The following is a 21,715-nucleotide window of genomic DNA, read 5'->3' as shown; positions in this document are numbered from 1 at the left end:
ATAATGGTGTCGTCTGTGCTGAAACAACGCCTGCGTATGAAGCATTACAAGTTGCAGTTACTGCAGAAATTGCGTCCCGGCGACCATAACTGCATTCCGACTGATCTTTTCGGACTAATCGACTTTTCATCCGTCGGGTAAAGTAAACAGCCATGATATAAGAATATGAGGGTCGTCGTCGGAAATGAAAGAGACTCACGGAAACGGAATGTGTTTTTTGCCGTTTATGCTCACAAAGTCTATGGATCTTTCCTTTTTGCGGAGGAAACTGTGAGAGGAATGTCATAGTTGGACATTCCTCAGAACTGGTTGTTCCCTCAACTTCACGAAGATTCCAATGATTTAATGATTATACATGACCCGGCCCCGTCTTACTATCACCGTGAGGTCCGGCGTTATCTTAACAGCACCATCCCACAACGTTGAAATGGATCAGGTGGACAACAATATATTTTTCATTGCTTTTGACCTCACTGGTAACCAGATCTCACACCTTGCGATTTTTTTTTCTATGGGGGTACATAAAAGACAGAGGGATAGTCCCACCTATGTCAGCTCCTCTTCAAGAGTTGAGAAATCGAGTTGTTAAAGCTGTCTATTCAATAATGAGATGGACTACCATGTGGATGTCTCTCTTGCAATGCATGGTGCTCATGTTGAGTGTATGGTGTAAAACTTTGAATCTTCCTCTGTCCAGTGACATGCCCAATGTGTTTCTGTCTTTCATAGTTTGTCTATAATAAACAACTGAAATCCATTCTTCCTTTTTGAACAACCCTGTATTTCCTTTTGGATAGTACTGGAATTTTATATCTACAGGCAATTTCAAGTTATTCACGTTGTATGTTATGGAACATGTCAGAAACGTCATATTCAACATTCGATTATGCAATGAACACCTCAACGCCACTTCTGTCAAAAAAGTATTAGCTCCTACTTCAACTGCAGTCCAACCCAAAACGTAAGACCTAGTATAGTTACAGTTACACACCGTTACACGAACAAGAGAAATATAGCCAACGATACGTCTGACCAGATGAGTTGAGGAAGACGATCATCTGATCCATATGGAAGAAGCCCACTGAAGTATTGCATATCTATTCTCAAGCATACTACCTTCAACAACCACTAATAAAGACAAGAATTATCATCACTTCTCTGTTTGTTTGCGTAGGAAGCCCACGTCAGATCAGTTATCGTTATCACATAAGTAAAATAGGCATTCTATATCCGAAACATGTAGGCCACCTACGGTAAATGACGATACTCCCAGATTATGCTGTAAATGCTTTCACAGCTAAAGATCATCTGTTGATCAAAATGTGAACTGAGCTCATATCTCAAGACCTCTGCACTCGATGACGTGCAACGCCCATGAGACCTCTCTGCTCGTACAACAGCGTTAGTCTCAGCCAATCCTTTCATTAACCACGTTCATTGGCATTACCATTTATCTGAAAACTCTATCATTATTTTGTCTTTACGCTGTATCATTTAAGAATTTGGTCTTATATCGCAGCTGTTTTGCATGTGCCCAGAACTTTCTGATACATACTGAATTTGAAATTTGTGATTATTGTTTCGAGTTGACGCTAAAATTCACTGAGCTCCTAATATACCCTTCATACACCACAATTACTGTCCATATCATCACGTCGCTGACACTCAACTAAGTCCTCCCGTTTCATAAAAATGCGAAAACTTGGCCCACGGCCCACATGCGTCCAGCAGCTATACACTCAGTAGAAATCAATTAAATTTCGCAACTATTCTTTCCATTTACATTACGTAGCTGATTCGGCCAGCCTCAACATCCTAACATTAAACAATACACTTAAATTTTATCCATTTTTGACAACAGAAATTAGTGATTACTAGTACTCAAGTAACCTACCATATGTTTCTTCTGGGTCTTGCTAATCAGAATTAATTTTCTGTCTCTCTTAACATTCCTTTTAGCATAAGAAGTAACTGATGCTACAACAGCCTTACTCCGACTGATTCCCTCTTATACTTTATCGAAATCGGAAAGCTTGGGATTGTTTGGCACTAGACGCCGCTCTCGTGAGACCTCTAAGTAGCCAAGGTAGTTATCAGAAACAGTATTTACAGCAAGCGTAAAGCAATTCCTGTTGTAATTGCATGCGTCATCAGCTGTTTAACTAGTAATTTGACCAAAGTGTAACCGTAGCGTGTCCAAGAAATTCATTAGTAATCATCCGATTCCCATGTTTGACCCTCTGTTCAGACACACTTCAGATTATATCATATTCAAAGCTTATTAGATATCATCGAGTTCTTTACAGCAACAAATATACTGCCACCACTGACATCCAGCCTATCTTTGGAATATACACTGCCGAAAAGATTTATAGCACTGTTTTAGAGATTTCCAGTTCACTGTGTATTTATTATTGCAACAGTTCATGGGTAGTAGATGAAATGATTACATTTACAGATCGATAGCAAAAGCGATTCTGACGTGCCTTGTATCGACCAGTGCTGAAGCATCCCTATTACTAACTACGTGGTATAGCCTCGACGACCACAAATCCAGGCTCTGACTCTGGCATTCAGCCGATCGTACAGATGGCGTACACCGTTCTGGGGTGCGTTACGCGGCGCCTGCTCGACCTAGTCATGTACTTCTGTAAGAATTGTTGACTGAGGAGTCACACGAGTGACTTCTCGTCCTATCATACCCCACACCCGCTCGATTGGAGACCGGAAATCGTGCTTGCACGGCACGTTGCTGCTCGTCTTGCAGAACACGTTGAGTTTCACTGGCAGTGTACGAAGCAACATTATTCTGTTGGACAAAACACATCATCTTCCTGTTGCAAGAACGGCAAAAGAACGAGTCTAACAACATTCTGACAAGTGACGAGCGCTACTTAGTTTCCCCTCCAGAAACACAGAAGGTGAACGACTGTTATACGCTTCTCACGTCGCCAGCGTGGGGGCTATATGAAGTACAGGGTGATTCAAAAAGAATACCACAACTTTAGGAATTTAAAACTCTGCAACGACAAAAGGCAGAGCTAAGCACTATCTGTCGGCGAATTAAGGGAGCTATAAAGTTTCATTTAGTTGTACATTTGTTTGCTTGAGGCGCTGTTGACTAGGCGTCAGCGTCAGTTGATGCTAAGATGGCGACCGCTCAACAGAAAGCTTTTTGTGTTATTGAGTACGGCAGAAGTGAATCGACGACAGTTGTTCAGCGTGCATTTCGAACGAAGTATGGTGTTAAACCTCCTGATAGGTGGTGTATTAAACGTTGGTATAAACAGTTTACAGGGAATGGGTGTTTGTGCAAAGGGAAAAGTTCTGGACGGCCGAGAACGAGTGATGAAAATGTAGCACACATCCAGCAGGCATTTGTTCGCAGCCCAGGAAAATCGACTCACAGAGCTAGCAGAGAGCTGCAAATTCCACAATCAACTGTATGGAGAGTCCTACGAAAAAGGTTAGTTATGAAACCTGAACGTCAACTACCCAGGCAGCCCGTGACAGAGCGCTTCATCACTGGCCTCCAAGAAGCCCTGATCTTACCCCCTGCGATTTTTTCTTATTGGGGTATGTTAAGGATATGGTGTTCTGCCACCTCTCCCAGCCGCCATTGATGATTTGAAACGAGAAATAACAGCAGCTATCCAAACTGTTACGCCTGATATGCTACAGAGAGTGTGGAACGAGTTGGAGTATCGGGTTGATATTGCTCGAGTGTCTGGAGGGGGCCATATTGAACATCTCTGAACTTGTTTTTGAGTGAAAAAAAACCTTTTTAAATACTCTTTGTAATGATGTATAACAGAAGGTTATATTATGTTTCTTTCATTAAATACACATTTTTAAAGTTGTGGTATTCTTTTTGAATCACCCTGTATTATGGGCGCTGAGTAAACTTTCAGCTGCAAAGATCGCTAAGGCCATTTATTCATATAGATCATCGGTTTCCGCAATTTTCTGTTGCCATCTTCGGATCTGCAAAAGATGGAACTGTAATTCTAGGGTACAGCTGCTAACATAAAAGCACATATAATTATGTCTAAAATTTACAATACATGAAATAGTAACATACCTATGTTTGCATCGTTAGATAATATCCTCCATCAGTACAGTAAGCGGTGCTAAACAATTATGTCAATAGTGGTACCGTGACCTACCCGACTTGTCAGTTTTTAAAATAACAGCTATGTCCGCACATATTACTGCGCCCCACACTTTTTTACCTGCGCCGATTTCAAGTGCTCATACTCATCACAACTTTACAACTGACAGGTCCAAGCGTAAATCTACTTGGTGATATATGGTAGTAAAAATCGATACTATCATCTCACATCATATTAAAGCGTGGGTCTACTTTCCCATAAAATTACACATGCCTCAATTTTTATCATAACATACAGACAAGTCAGTATTCTACATTTTTCAAATACTGTCTACAAAAAAATGTGCAACATTCATAAAACTCAATTTATACATTAGCCTTTTTATATCATTTTAGAAAATTTCTACAAACATTTTATAAACATTTTTAATAATTCTTTACCAAATTTCCCACTCTACAATATCACAACCAAAGCGACAACCTATAACCACTTAAAACCTCAGCTAATGTTCAGCTAACGGTACCATATGTAGGTTGATTTTAATACATCTAGGAATAGCTCGATATCTACAACCACGGATATGATATTTCATTGAGAATACATTCAAGGTATGGAGCCATTTCATATATCCGCTTTTGCTGTGAACTACGGAGTTTACACGAGCTCATCCAAACGACACGTTACTCGAGGTCTAGCTGGAATCCCTTAACCTGATGCCTATGTGCAATCTGGTCACCTTACATTCAGGTGAACGCTCTTCTCTTTCGGTCTAGGTGAGAGCTCCTTATCCGATGGCTTCCTGCAATTACGGCACCCGCTGTCTTGGTGAAATCACTCCCATTGTTTGATATGGTCAACGCACAATTACAAGCCCCTTTAGGTTACAAATGTTCGTAAAATAATGCCTGATCTAACGTTGTTAATCATTCATAGACATCTGTATGTAATAATTATTACATTCATTGGTTGTCCCCCTAAATAACCACCGTCAACGTGTCATCGTGGATATCTAATAATATCATCTTGATTAACTTCATTACATCCATAATCACTCGGAATCTAATTACACAAAGAAGACAACATATGTAGTTTGATTTTAGTGCAGCTAGGAATAGCTCGATATCTACATCCACGGATATGATGTTTCATAAAGAACACATTCTAGGTATGGGTACCACCTTTAACTATGCATGTTTAGACGTCACATGTCAGTACATTCTTGGACTTCTTTCAGTTGTAAGCGTCACTGGTGATAAGAGAAATTCTTGTCGATCTACCTAGACCTGGGGATCCAATGTGCTTATTACTACGATAACAGCTATCTAGCCTTCGCAAGAAATACCATGTATAAACAGATTATAACAGGTATAAAATTGAAATCCATAATAAGAAGATTAGTGTATAGTAGATCTTACTCTACAGAGGGCGACCAAAAATTGTGCAGCTTACAACATTATGTATTCGAAAATGTTGTAGATTGGTTTTTGGTTTCGGTCATATAGCTTTTACATGTATCCTGTTGTATTTTATAGTAATAGCTGTTAATATATCACGAGGTCTAGAAAGAATAACCTGACCACCGACCATACTGTATTTCATGATAACGTATTTGATACTAGTCATCTAAAGAGACTGTCACGTGAAATTTGCAACTGTCCTACGATAGATATGTATGAAAGATTGGTTATAGAAGACTTACAACCTCATGTGGGTTATGATTATGTATTTGTTATCAAATATTGGATGGAATTTACCTAGAAATCGAGAGGTGACCTTGTGTATGGATGTCGGATACCGAGGTTTCACCTAGACATGACGACGCGTTGTCGTAAGTAAGCACGTTTACACTCCACATTAAAAAGGCAAGTAAATATTAAACATCTCGTGGTTTCAACAGTAGTTATTGCAATTCCTTGTGATTGAACAGTACATGATACGTCAAACAATGGAAGAGAATCCATCTAGACGTCAGGTGACGAGATTATACGTAGACCTCGGATGATGGGATCTCACTTAGATGTCGAATGACAGGCTGTCGGAAAAAATCTCCTGTAAATCAGCATAGTTCTTAATAAAACTTTAGAATATTATTCACAGCCCATATTGTCTTCTTCGGGTAATTTTTGCCTTTGATTCAGAGTAATTCTATATGGAATAAAATTAGTGAAGGTGGTATTATTAGATATTCAGATGGCCCATTCATGATGATCATACTCATGAATACAATAATTGTTACACATAGATATCTATGAATGATTAGTAACACCAGATCATGGATTATTTTACGAGCATTTCTAATTTAAAGGGGCTAGTAATCGTTCGTTGATCGTATCAAGCAATGGAAGTGAATTCACCTAAGCAGCTGGTGACGAAATTGCATGCAGATATCGGATAACGAAACCTCACCTAGACGTCGAACGACATATTGTCGTATACAAGCTGGCACAAACAGTATGTTTGCTAGCAAAAATGTAAAACATTAATTGTAAGTAAATAGGTACAGATGAAAATTATCTTAACGTAGTAATTCCACATCTGATTTAGATTAATTATGGATATAATCATCTTACTCACATGTGGCCTTATAAGACATTCATAGCAATTATTAAAACAGTTTTAGATTCTTTTTATGTAATTTGACATTAAGAATTGTTAAAAAGATAGAAATATCTTTAGAACAAGTTTATTAGATGAAGACCCGCATATAATGTAATTACGGATGAAAAAATGCATTAAAGATTTATTGCACAAAAATGTTTTCAAATTGTGAATATTTGGAAACTGGCTGTTAAATGATGACATTTTGACATTATTCATCTATGATGAATATCACACGAACATATTTGTTCCAGCACAGGCACAGTAAGAATGAGCTGGTGATGCTAGATCATGGGCTCAGTTTAAGAGCGATTACAATCCCACATGGTGTAATAATTGTACATTTTTATATTAAACATTGGAAGAGTATTCACCTAGATATGAGGTGATCAGATTGCAATGTCGCACCCATTACTTTCAAATGCCTCTCCCACAATTTGGCCGTGACCCAGGAAACATTCCTTTCTTCGTAACAATCCGGCGATTTCCCTACAGCGATCAATTGTCTAATGCCACAGCCTACTCAGCATCTGTGGTGCTTGCCCATAGGTTTTAGGAAGATAGGTCATTTTATGACACTCAGGAACGCAGCATTTACCGTGAGCTATGGACACGAACTTATATTGGCAAGCCTCCAGTTCTCATCATCCCTCGCAACGTGAATATACCTTATACACACTCGTGGACACGTCCCGTGAAAGTTATGACTAACAGTTTCAAACAGTGAAATACCTTAGGAAGTACAGCTACAACATTCGCCAGATCCGGCGCATCCTGAACCCGAAGGAGCCTTTGATACAGGTTGAATGAAAAAAAGAGGGAAAGCCAATTTCGACAGCGATCGTTACTTGTATCAGCTAAAACTGAAAAAAATTATATCGGAAACACAGTGTCAAGGAAGTGATCCGGCTCTCCTAGCACTAAGGGCTTGTTGGTTCCTGTGAAGGAAGACAGTACAAGGCTATTATAAATGATTGAAGCGATTTCATAGATTTTCTGTAATTATATTGCGAGGACTGGAAATTTAATACTGGCAAATGTTTATTTACACCTTATACAAAATAGATAAATGTTTGAAAGTTTTACTGTCCTTCAGAGTAGTCACCAGAATTGTGTATAACCAGTTGTCAGTGATGTAGAATTTGTAGGATAGCTTTAGCAGCGCCAGTTGTGTTAATAGTCGAGAGGAGCGGTCTAGTTCCTGAATCTCTGTAACAGTTCAGAAACAGATGCCAAGAAGTGCTTCCTTCATCTTAGGAATCAAGTTGAAATCACAAGGGAGTAGGTCCCGAGACTGTGATGGTATGCAGGCTGTGTTCCAAAAATGAACAGCTTAGAGAAAGAAGGATCCGCCCATCATTTTGTAGGACATTGCCCGGTCTCGTGTGGCACCAACTTGCGACTGATTTGGTCGATCGATGGGGTTTGATTCCTAAGATGAAGGAACCAATTTATGGCACTTGTTTCAGAACTGTTACAAAGATTCGTCAGGCAGTAGACCGCTCCACTCGATGTATCAACACATCGGCGCTGCTAAATGTGTCCTACGATTTCCAAATTGCTGGTGACTACTCTCAAGCACAGGAAAACTTTAAAACATGGCTCTGCTTTGCGTAAGTTGTAGATAAATATTTGCCACTATTATAGCTCCAACTCTCGTATATGACATACTGTTACAGGGGTTCGCACATACATACAGAAATTCAATTTTTTAAGTGCTCCATACATCCCCATATTGATACTGCAGGTATCATATCGATAGTAAAGTTCTTCCCACGTTGGGCGTAGCATGTCCCTATCAGTCTGTTCAAAAGCACGATGCGAGCTCTCAGTTCGGGTAGATTTGTTGGTAGAGGAAACGTAAACACTGGTCTTTCACATAACCCCACACAAAAATATCGCATACCGTTAGACCGGAAGAGCATGAACGCCATGACATGAGCTGTACATCATCATCCCCATCACGACCGATACATCGCTTTCTCGTTTTTCCTGTTTAGTAATTCACTAACATCGTTATGGAAGTGTATTGGAGCGCCATCCTGTTGCTAGATGTAGTTCACACTATCGGACTCCAGTTGTGGCATGACTCAGTTTTCCAGCATGTCCAGATACACATGTCCTGCAACGGTCTTCTTACAGAAAAAAGGGGACCGTTAACTTTAAACCGCAAGACTACACAGAACATATTAACTGTTGGTGATTCTCGTATGTGCTGCACCATAACGTGGGGACTGTCTGTCCCCAGATTCGCTCATTGTGCCTATTTACTATGTCGTTCACAAAAAATTCTGCTTCATCATTGTATATGAGTTTCTTACAAAGCCAATCCTCTTCCATAAGCTGTTGCTGCGCCGAAAATTCAGAGCGTCACTGGGAGTCAGTGCTTGTAGCAGTTGCAAGCGATAAGGCTTCAGCTCTAGTAGTTTCCTTAAGATCTTCAGTTGTGTGCTTGGTCTGTTTGTTGACTTCTGTGGACTACGTGAGATACTCGCCTTCACTCGGTCAACCATTTCTTCGCTCATTGCTCGCCGACCTGTTGGTTTCCTCTTGCAGATGCATCTGTGTTGAACTTCGTTCTGAAATGTCGTTGCACTGTTACGGCAGAGTGACTTGACTGCATTTGAAGCACAACTTACGCTACCTAGGTGCCTGTCGCCATCTTGCCTGACTGTTCGCAGCTACACTCTCGTCGCAGAAATCAGAAATCTGATGTGCGGCTGCAACAATACGAAGGCTTTTGAATTTTTACTGTATGAGTGTTGAGTTTTATGACAATATTTCCTTTAATGTAGGCACAATGAATTTATGAAATCGGTTCGAATGCTTGCAAAAAATCTTGTATTTGCCGCTAGTGCGAGAAATCTATGTAGGTGAAACTACCAGGACGGTGCAAAAAAAGGTGCCTGATGCATAAACGCCACACGGAACAATCACCACCAAAGCCAATAGTTGTAGAGCGCTGTCTGCATAGGGCAAGATGTTACAACAGACTACCATAACCTGGGATGACATCCTAGGGCTTCTGTGGTAATACAACATCAGTCATTGGTAAAACCTGTTCACACGACACCAACTGAATAGCTGAGACCAGATGACAAAGTGGGGGCGGGGGAAGGGGGGTTGGGGAGGGGAGGCTCCTGTCACCTAGCAACAAGTTGTAAAAACGCACATGACCTGACGCCAGTGGTTGAATTCTTGTATCTTGGATATGGCAATAATTCTGTGGAAACCTCTAACCACAGACTAAAAAAACATTATCTGTATTTTGTTTTGATGATGAAATTATAAAACAAAGTCACCGATGTCACCAGTAACATAACGCTGCCTTTCTATAATTGATGCATTAGGCAGAAGGCTTACCACTCAAACAGTAAACTTATAATACGATACAGCAATACTCTACGTGTAAAGAAGGCGTAATTGGCATAGAAAACATATTTCCCTACATACACTAAATATTTTTGTAAAAATTCCAAGCGAAGAAAACAGTAGGCCCACCTGCTTGCAACTGTCTGGACTCTTGTAGTCTTATTTGAGTTGCTGTGAAATTTTAATGGTGTGGAGTATTTCTTTTGGTAACTTTTGCACTTACAGTCAAGCAGCTCCCCGAATATTGCGATCGAATTCGCCAAATGAAAGTAACATATTTGGTCGTTACATTGCTTGTCAATAGGCAAATATAATGTTGATAATAACGTCACTGCATTGGAACGCAATAGTAATACCTGATTGTGATGAATACAAAGGGCTGTTGGAAGGTGGAACTTGAGCAAGAATGCTATTAGGTGCTGTCTGTGAATCCTCCTTACAACGATGCCTTCCAAACGTAGTCCGAAAACACACTGAAATGATCATTCTCAAATTTCGACGCTCCACATTGCTGCAACAACGCGTTTCCGAACATTTTCCACTTGAAAAATAATCAGTTTGGTGTCCACCACAGACTTCTAAGCATTTTCGGTGATTTTGTTACCCAATATTTACACTCTGGTACTTGAGGAAGGTTAGTGAGGCTCCCTGAACGTCTGATGATGGCACCACGTCAAATTGCCGAATTGTCACAAAATCTGTACAACGCAACATCATAGAAGCCCCGAGGGGAGTTCTCGTCCGATCACTGACCGAATTTTAGAAACCAACAGCTCTGCGATATTAGCATACATTTGAAGCTGCAGATAGAAAGATACCAGAAGCGCCATCTTAATATAATCTGCTGTGGGTTTTAGAAGCGCTTAGGGGAAATGTTTCTGTGGGCGAAACAGCAAATATAGAACAGTTTTTTGCGTAGGAACGCATGTTACTGTGAAGAATAATTCCTCAAACAAATACTGTCGTTAGAAAAACTTTCTAAAACCAAGACCGCATAAATACATCTTTATTTTCAAAAACTGGTTTCGACAGACAATGCAGTCATCTTCAGTTCTTCAAATTCCTTTTCTTTTTTTTTTTTTTTTTTTTTTTTAAGTATTCATTGTGAGTTGGAACCTCACACCAAGTTCAAACATTAACGGATAAAATGCAGCAACCAATACAGATGTTTTGTCAATAATAAAACATTTAAAATCAAAAATCACGCTGTGTGCGTGGCCGTGTCTGTATATGTAGCGCTCACAGATGATTGTTACGTAATAAGAAACACAATACAAAAGAAAATGCACAGCAGCACATTTGTGTACGTTAGCTAAAGTAAACAGATGTGCTACTGTGCATTCCAGATGTACCATATACAACGTCCAAGGTGGACCAGCAATTAATGGAGCATGTCAAGCTAAAGCAAGCAGATGTGCTACTGTGTACTTTATTGTATATTGTGATTTTTATAACGTAACACCCATCTGAGAGTGCTACATATACGGATATGGCATCATACACAAGGTTCCTCTTGATTGTAAATGTTCTGTTACTCGTAAATCTTTGTATAAGATGCTACATTTTATCATTTAACATAACAACTCAGAATGAAGACGATTTTAACAAAAATTCTGAAGATGACAGCAAAGTCCGTCGAAACTTGCTGTCGAATATAAAGAAATATTTATGTGAGCTTGGTTTTGGAAAGTTTTTTATCACTTAAAACAGATCGCTCGTTCTCATTTCTCGACAAGAGAAAATTCAATCAAATAGTGTCGTTGAAGCATTACTAACTACGGAAAGATTTCCGTGTTCTACCTGCCTATATTGTTGCTGCTTACATTAGCAACTTACAATTAACGTATACAATTAATGTGGTGTATTATCTAGATCGCCTTCATTTAGTCTGCTTTCCAAAGTGTCATAAAATCACTAACTTAGAAACAATTTATAATGATCAGTTTTCTTTATAAGTGTCAAATTTGCTCAGATTACTCTACGAAGACACCTACTAATGTGCAAAGTAGCAGGTATTGACGCAGTAGGCAGTACTTAGCCAAGCCGAGACTGCAGAGTACGCACTGGCCCTGCCAGTTGAAACGTTGTCGCCGATGCGTACCTTTAAGTATTCATCGTGGTTATTAATAACTGACTCAGCCGTATTTGGTCCTTCATTACTGTATCACTACCGGTTTTGTAGCGGTAAAAGCCAAATCTTCCAGTGAACACAGAATTAAAACATGAGAGCGAAAGAGCTCGGAATGTTTTTTCCCAACGAATGTTGGGAAAAAAAGATTCCGAGCTTTTCCGCTCTAATATTTTACTCGTATGTCCACCTGAAGATGTGGCATTTAACGCCACGAAACCGGTAGTGATACAGTAATGAAGGACCAAATACAGCTGAAGCGGTTGTTAATACCCAAGAAGGATACTCACAGCTGTGGTTGGCCGACCTACGAGGTTGTCTGCTTTAAGTTTCAAAAATGGAGCACATGTGATCGATGCGTTGTTATGTGAGGCCTTAATAACCACACCGCTTTTACAACTCCTTTCTAATTGTACAGAATTGTTGGCACGTGTAGCATACATGCTTCTCAGACAGAGAAAAGTAGAAGAATTTTAGAACTTCTTTTTGTACCAACAATAAGAATACGAGAAGTCTGTTTTCTTCTTCAAATTCTCTCGGAACTGATGTTCACATATCGATAGAAGAGACGTATGTGTGACACGGTTATTTGTATCTTCGACAACTGTTACACAAACATATTAAGATAAAATATAATTTTACAGTAGTTTTTCCTTCTCCACTGTCGCAAGCTTTGTCTGGATTAATAAAATCTCGGAAAACCGAAAATAGAACGGACGTCCCGACCGAATACGGGCTCTGTGTGCTAAAACAACTTCGCCAGCTAGCTAGTTGAATCACCCGATAAGCCAGCGATAGCTGCGTTACGAAATTATTTCAGCAAATGGCGCAAATGTTAACACCATCTTGAACACCGAGTGGCGATTGACAGAGTTCGCTAGTGACGATGGTCAATCTGCGACAGACATGTGTGGAACAAAATAAAAAACAAAAATGAGCAACTGGTTGGTATACAGATTCAACGGCGCACTTGCGAACGAGCAGTTGCCATCCAAAGACACAATCATGGGCACTTCCAGTTATGTAACCTGGAGCGACTTAAAAACAGGGCGCGTATAAGGAAAGACGGTCAAAGATGTACTTCATTTTCGTTGATAACTCAGGCACCGAAGTTTCACACAGAAATAATTAAAACAACGAGGAAGTTACTGGAGAGCCGTACACACTCTCCTGTCCAAAAATGTGTCTCAAATGGACAAAAGTATACATTATTAGGCAAGACTTTCTTCTGTTCTCTTCCAGAAATAAATATATGTTGCTCAACATAAAGTAAACGTATTTCCACATAATGTCACAAACAACATTAGTACGCATCTGAAACTTAATGACAATGATGGTGGTGTAGCGTAGAATTATGTTAATTAGTCTCCTGGTGCCGAAAGCAACAGATATAGTTTCGGAAAGGACCACAGTTTTAATCAGTTTTTCACAGAAGTCAAAGACAATTACGGCTTTAACAATGATTACTAAGCAAATAAATACAATAAATACTGCCTAGAAACACATATATCAGTTTTAAGAAAACACAAGTGCAAAACGTAGAACAATAAATAAAAACGATGAATGAAAGTTAGGAATGGGTTAGGTGGCAGACGAGGAATACCGAGACAGATGTCATGAGAAGTGTTCCCGTGGAACAAAGATTCTCTATTATCATGGTCGCTTTGACACTGTCCGTGGATTTAGACATATAGACATGAGAAACGTTGATCTAAGCCATGATGACCACTGCCCATTGCGAGCTTCAGTGCTGCCTGTTGGCGTTGCGAACACGTGACACGGTAAGGAAAGTATACACTGTCTCAGCAAAAGTATCCAGACATCTATACAGGGTGTGTCATAATTAATGGCGTAAACGCATACAGCTGGAAGTACACGATACTAGAAGCAAAAAAGTCTCACTAAACATAGGGTCGATAAAGCATACCTTAAGAGCTACGAGCAATTTTTCCTCTTCGATACTGCGAAACAAATCTCTTCTACTGCAAGTTCTTTGCTTTCCATATTTTGGGAACTGGTAGTATGGACCAAATCAAGAGAAAAAAGTGCAGTAAACATGTGCTCGAAAATGCGTTCCTTAACAGCTATGAGCACTTGTTCAGCTTTGCTCCTTTGAAACATAAATCTTCTAATCATCAAGTGCTCGTAACTTTTAAGGTATGCGTTTTTGAGCACATGTTTGCTGGACATTTTTTTCTTATTTAGGTCCATACTACCATTTCCCAAAATATGGAAAGCAAAGAACTTGCAGTAGAAGAGATTTGTTTCACAGTATCGAAGATGAAAAATTGCTCGTAGCTCTTACGGTATGCTTTATCGACCCCACGTTTACTGAGACTTTTTTGCTTCTGGTATCGTGTACTTTCAACTGTATGCATTTGCGCCATTAATTATGATGCACCTGTATGTGGACGTTAAGACAAGGTGTCTCCACCCTTCCCTTTAGTTCTGTTGAGCGCACTTTCAACGAGTTGTCTGAACGTCTGTGGAGGGAAGGGAGTCCATTTTTCCATAAAAGCCAAACCAGAGAGTGTATAGACGTTGGGCCCCTGGGATCTGGAGCAGAGTCGACCTTTCTGTCACATCCCACAAATATACTCTACTGGGTTCTGGTCGCGATTCTGGACAAGCCAGACCATCTCAGGAATGTTATTGTCCACAAACCGTTGCCTCATAGATTATTTATGAAAGTGTATCTTATGGATACTATCATTGTCTTCGAAATGTTGCTATGCTATACGCAGTACGCAACGCTGAAAAAAACGTGTTCTTATCTTTCCCCATTTACTGTTTCTTTATATATTTTTTTTAAATAACAGGAGTACACCTAATTACGAAGACCACTCCCGTACGGTAATAGCACACATCCTGTGTACTTCAGTGTTGGCTCTGCACATGAACCTAGCTAACATACCCTTCCATCGGATATCGCGTGATCTCGTTTCGAGACATCCTCCGTCCACCGCTCTTTACACCACCTCAGGCGCCTCGTAGCACTTAGTACCGAAATTTGTGGCTTGTGAAGAGCTTCTCGACCACTGTACACCATTTTGAACTACATACGCACAGTCACTGTGCTAGCTGGACTGCACGAGATATTTTGGAACTCACGAGTTATTTCCTCCGTTGCTTTCATGCGATTTTTTACAGCCACATCTGCGATGCCCACCTGTTTCTCTCCGTCTCCACATGAGGTCTGCCTGTTCTTTGTCTATCCGTGGTTGTTCCTTTTAACATTCACAGCGACAATCGACTTTTGCAGCTTTAGATGGGTTCAAATGTCCCTGATGGATTTCCAGGTGACATCCAATGGCTAGTCCACGTTCTAAGCCAATGCAGTCTTCTGACGAAACCCATTTTGCAGTTACTGCTACCCTAATGACAACAGAATACTTACCTAAACTAGCGGGGTATTTTGATCAGACAGTGTATCAGTGGTGCATCTTCTAGCGAAGATGAGGGCCGAAGATAGAGATATCCACTGACATAAGTGAAGCTGACAAAAGGCAGATATTTACGGTGCCGCGCGTGGGAACAAACATCTTGGGAACGGTCAATCTTGTCGGATGTTCGCGTGCTTCAAATGGTTCAAATGGTTCAAATGACTCTGAGCACTATGGGACCGAGGTCATCAGTCCCCTAGACTTAGAACTACTTCAACCTAACTAACCTAAGGACATCACACACATCCATGCCCGAGGCAGGATTCGAACCTGCGACCGTAGCAGCAGCGTAGTTCCGGACTGATGCGCCTAGAGCCGGCCGGGGTGGGCGAGCGGTTCTAGGCGTTAAAGTCTGGAACTGCGCGACCGCTACGGTCGCAGGTTCGAATCCTGCCTCGGGCATGGATGTGTGTGACGTCTTAGGTTAGTTAGGTTTAAGTAGTTCTAAGTTCTAGGGGACTGATGGCCTCAGCAGTTAAGTCTCATAGTGCTCAGAGCCATTTGCACCATTTGACACGCCTAGAACCGCTCGGTCACAACGGCCGGCTGTTCGCGTGCTATTGTCGGTAATATCTGTGGAATAGTTGGCAAGTTGTCGCACGTCCACTTCATCGCAGAAGTACGTCGATGATATGCTATGCACCGTTTTGTTTCCCCTCATGGCAAGTCATCCTGGATCTACATTTCAGCAAGATAATGCCCGCCTGCACAGGGCGAGAGTTTCTACTGCTTGTCTTCATGCTGACCAAACCTTACATTGGTCAGCAATCTCACCATATCTCCCCGTACTTAAAAATATTTGGAGCATAATGGGCAGTGCCCTCTAACCATCTCGGCATTCTGACAATCTAACGCGCCAATTGGAAAAAAATTTTTCTCGATATCCCTCAGAAGGACATCCAACAACTGTATCAGTCAACACCAGGCCGAATGACAGTTTGCATGACGGCCAGGGGTGGACCAGAGCGTTATCTTGTGATCTCTTTCTCTTTAACAAATCATCCATAGTCTCAAATCGTAATCACTTGTTTGTCTGTACATGTGCATTCGGATAGTTAGAATAGGACATCTTTCAGAAGGATAACTGTCCGTGACATACGGCCAGGAGTGTCTTACAGTGCTTTGAGTAACATGATAGTGAACTCCTGTTGTTGTCTTGGTCAACAAAACTGCCTGGTCTGAACGCGATGGAGCATCCATGAGCTGCTATTGAGCGCGTAACTTTTGGAACTGAGTGACTTGTGCGAAGAGTTTCGGTCTCACACAGCTCTGGAAACCTACCGAGGATTTACCGAATCCATGCCATGAAGAATCGTTGCTGTAATGAGTGCCAAAGTAGACCAACGTTCTATCAAGCACGTATTCGTCATGTTTTGGCTCATCAGTCGTATATAACGCTGTTATAATATACTGGCCACAAATATTTTTCATTAAAGCAATGCACTATTCGAAAATCAGTAATACACTTCTCATTTTTTTCTTTTTTTCGGTCTTCTGCTAGTGACCATGGTGTCCCGTAAATATACTATTTGAAGGAGTTCTGTGTAGCGTACCTAATTTTATTTAGCAGTGGCTGGTAAATCTGCGTTAAATGCAGGAAACTGTCACAGTGAACCTTCTGTTCTTCGCCATGTTCTACAGCTGAAGTGATTCATTTGCCACAAGAAACGACTTTCGAATCCGACTTCAAATCATTGACCCGCTGACGATTCGTTCACCACACACTACACAAATTTGAGAGCGAATATCTATAGCTTACTGTGTGGTGTCACCGCCAGACACCACACTTGCTAGGTGGTAGCCTTTAAATCGGCCGCGGTCCGTTAGTATACGTCGGACCCGCGTGTCGCCACTATCAGTGATTGCAAAACGAGCGCCACCACACGACAGGTCTAGAGAGACTTCCTAGCACTCGCCCCAGTTGTAAAACCGACTTTGCTAGCGATGGTTCACTGACAAAATACGCTCTCATTTGCCGAGGCGATAGTTAGCATAGCCTTCAGCTACCTCATTTGCTACGACCTAGCAAGGCGCCATATCAGTTGCTATTGATATTGTAAAGAATGTACAGACAAGAGCTACGTTCAACATTAATGGATTAAAGTTAAGTATTCCACCAGCTACATCCTTTTTTTCTAGTCTAACTTCCTTGTCCTGTTCCAGACCTCACGCCAGCCTGCGTGAGCTAAAACGCGTGCCTTTCGGCTTCCTCTCATAGTGGGTTGGCTCTCTTACCAATCCACAACATACTGATACATAGCGCTCAGAAACCATGTTGCTGAGTGCTCGTGATAGGCATCGAGTAAACTGATCTTCTTAGACCTTATGACAAGCCACTGTCAAGTAGCTGCGTCTCTGTTAGTGGCGTCTCTGATGCAGCTGATGGGTCTCAATATTCGGTATGCATGGATGCATCTACGATGCTAGCCGAGTTGTGAGACGCAACAGCTGCACGGAGACGACAGCAAAAAATAAATTAAGCATTCTTTCTAGATAACCTTTGTATATTCATTGTTTGAGCCATATATGTCTGCTGTCTCCAATAGGAGGTCATCCTGTCATGCCACTATGTGAACCCTCCAATCATGGACTTTGTTCGCAGTTATTATAATTGCTGCTTTTTTGCCCCATACATTAGCGATAGACTGCTAGTGAGACGGAGTTTTTGTTAAAATTTGTCTTGCGTGTCGTCGTCTTCTTGGTCAAATGGGTGAGGATGAGCATTTACCAGCAGTGAAATGAGGGAAGATACGTAAATAATTGCTCACAGATAACTTGAGTTCGACAACATATTCAGTCATTTTCAACAGATAAAGATTGTGAAAAGATGGATTAGAACAAGGTGAGGTCCTTAATTTAGATAAGCAATTAGTGCGAATAGGTAACTTTCCACTGTAAAAATTTATGTTTATACAGTCGCCATACAGCTCTACCTACCTGTATATCCATCATTTTTCTGTCAAGGATCATTCGTAAGTATCAAAAGTATAATACACGAATTGTTAGGAGAATGATAGACAATCTATTTTCTCTACGAAAGCGGCTGATTTCACAACGGTTGTATATCCTAGACTGGCTGGCTGGCTGGCTCTGAGCACTATGGGACTTAACATCTATGGTCATCAGTCCCCTAGAACTTAGAACTACTTAAACCTAACTAACCTAAGGACAGCACACAACACCCAGCCATCACGAGGCAGAGAAAATCCCTGACCCCGCCGGGAATCGAACCCGGGAACCCGGGCGTGGGAAGCGAGAACGCTACCGCACGACCACGAGATGCGGGCTCCTAGACTGGAATTAAACACTGTCTGTCGTAAGATTCAGGTACTAAACGTGGGGAGAATGGTTGGTTATAAACTATTGTGAGAGTTCTTACTAGCAGAATCTTATCCTCGTGCTTCCTCCTAAAATTAAAAAGCAGTCGTCGATGTCACCCTGAAAACAGATTGTAAATATATTCCAAGTAGATTTTAACGATATACTCTATAACGGATCTCTCGACGAGTGTGCTGTGGTTTTTCTCTGTTACACTCTCCTGCGTGGTAAACAATATTCACCATTCGTCTTACCTCTGTATACACTAGTGTCCGCTCTTAGTCCGTCCTATATGTGTCTTTATATTTCCCCGTTATTTCAGTATAAGCCATGTGAGCTTTCTTAAACAAATTTCAGTTATCCTAGATGGCAACTTCAGCTGGAACCTACAGTCTGGTTTAACTACGTCCGAGCTATGTCATCGATCTACTGGCCCGTGTTATGACGTCTTAATTACTTCTCTTCTACGTTTTGTAAAGTGTGCAACTCTCTGCATTACATGCAAGTTGAAATCCATTGGAGTACGATGATATTACGTGAAGATCTGACTGCATATTTATGCCATTCTCATGGGCAATTTAAAACAATGGTGGATCGATTCAAAATGGGTGTGAAATAGTCATTCGAGTTCCACTACTGACTGTGTTCGAGGGAAGCTGTCTTTATTGTAGAAGAGTGTGCATTTTGTATATGAAATCACAGTTATTACATATTTAATTTAAAGACAAATAGTGTGATGCGGAAGCTGCTTAATTCATTTACTAACACAGTTCAAAGACGTGGATCCGATATACACTAGCGGAAGCAGTTATTAAACAAGGAATTAGGCCGGAGAATATGCGAAAGAGAAAAAGAACATGCTTTCCATTACTTTCCTGTATCTAAGTTCATTTTTCATGTTCAGAGAAGCAAATTTCACAAACTTCATGAACCTTTGCCAACTTCAGAACTTAAAAGTTCTTAGAGTCTCTGGACGATTTTTTCATCCAATTCCTGTATATCTCAATCATCGGTGGAGGCAGTCCACTGCAATATGGCGAACCAAACTCGAAGAGCCTCCGCGATTTATGTAGGTCTAGAATTAATGGGATATCAACAGTTTGCAAGCAGATTAATAGTGTACACCATAAAGGAATGTCATGAAATCTTTATCGGAAGGGTTCAGCTCATTGCCACAAACAAATGTACTCCCTATTATTGTTGTTCCTTCAAATAAACGATCTGGAGAAAGGGTCCCACACATAAAACATAACCTGGTTTTCATTAATACAGTGGAGATTTTGTACATTTTATTAACGTAAGGGGGTCAGTGTCGAGTAGGAAATGGTTCAAGGCTCGCGTTGAAACTAGACATCTGCCAAAGATGTCCAAGCCGTGACCAAAAGTTGCCACATAGCGGAAACCATCGACACAGAGTAAAACGTCGTCCACAGTCAGTGATATGTACGGTCTTTGCATACAATTTTTTTTTCAGTTACTGGCCGTTGGCGTTGACAACAAAAGAGGCGGGGAGCGCTTTTCGGCGGAGCAGAAACTGAATCATCTGCGGCAATATTCTGTAGGACGCTGGCCAGTCGAGTTGCTCGTCGTAGAGGCAGAGCCATAGGCGGTTTAGTGAGATCGCTCCACTTCGGTATAACTTGCACAATAGAAGTTTTTGAAGTCATTTTTTGCATCTGTTGCGTTTAGGAATCTCCTCTGCTATAATTTGACAAGCTCGGAGTACAAGTGGTACAAGTGATATTTCACCAAAAAAATTATCTAAATGACTATTTACAAGCTTAAATTGTGGCTCTCTTTTGAGTGAAAGAAGTATAAGCAATTTCCTACATAGCGCCACATTCTGTGACGATAAAGTGTAAGCTTTAAGACAATGCCTGGACTGCATTTAGGATGCAATTAGTATAAGGGAAAAGGCGGTCAGGAGGAGAATAGCTGCAGTCTTTAGTGAAGATCCAGGTATATACCTTTTCTGAAAGTACAGCAATAGCTTAACGGGTATGCTTCTAAGGGTACTTATTCTAACATATACTGAAGTGATAAAAATGATGGGATAGCGATATGTCCCCCATCAACACTTCTGCAGACCATACATCAAGATGAGTTTGAAATAAAATTTGTGTAATGGCAAGATTTTCCGTTGACGGACAACTAAGTTCCTCCACTTTCTTATGAGTTCCACAACAACATATCCCATTCCAGCAGTTACCATGGGTGTAAAAAGATCGTAAATTTTAAATTTCTGTAAGATCTTACGAGACCAAACTGCTTAGGTCATCGGTCCCTAAGCTTTCACACTACTTAATGTAACTTAAACTAACTTACACTATGTTTGATTTTAATGTTCGGATAATAAGTTGCCGTCTGTTTATCTAAGAATAGATTATGAATGCAGCTAGCCGCCATCTCTGTGTAATGTCTTGACTGTATAGATGTGTATCTGTTGCCTTTAAGATCCCTTCACCTTCACACATAAATCTATCCAGTAAAGTAAGGCCCTCCCAGTTCTTGGCTGATCCGTGATAAGACAGGCGAAAAATTAGACTAATGGAGGATTATTAGTATTATCTCTATTTTCATTCGCTCTCTCTCTTCCTCTCCTTTATCTATGTACAGTTTTTAATATAATATTTCACTACGTGAAATCAGCCAAATAGTATCTTTGGTGGAGTCCTTCGTCTTGGTAATCAGCGGCTGTCTTGCTGTAAGAGATATTCACATTTATTATTACTGTTAAACACTGC

The sequence above is a fragment of the Schistocerca serialis genome, chromosome 4 (genome assembly GCF_023864345.2).
Source record: "Schistocerca serialis cubense isolate TAMUIC-IGC-003099 chromosome 4, iqSchSeri2.2, whole genome shotgun sequence".
Lineage (NCBI taxonomy): Eukaryota > Metazoa > Arthropoda > Insecta > Orthoptera > Acrididae > Schistocerca > Schistocerca serialis.
Note: the sequence above shows the minus strand (reverse complement) of the source record.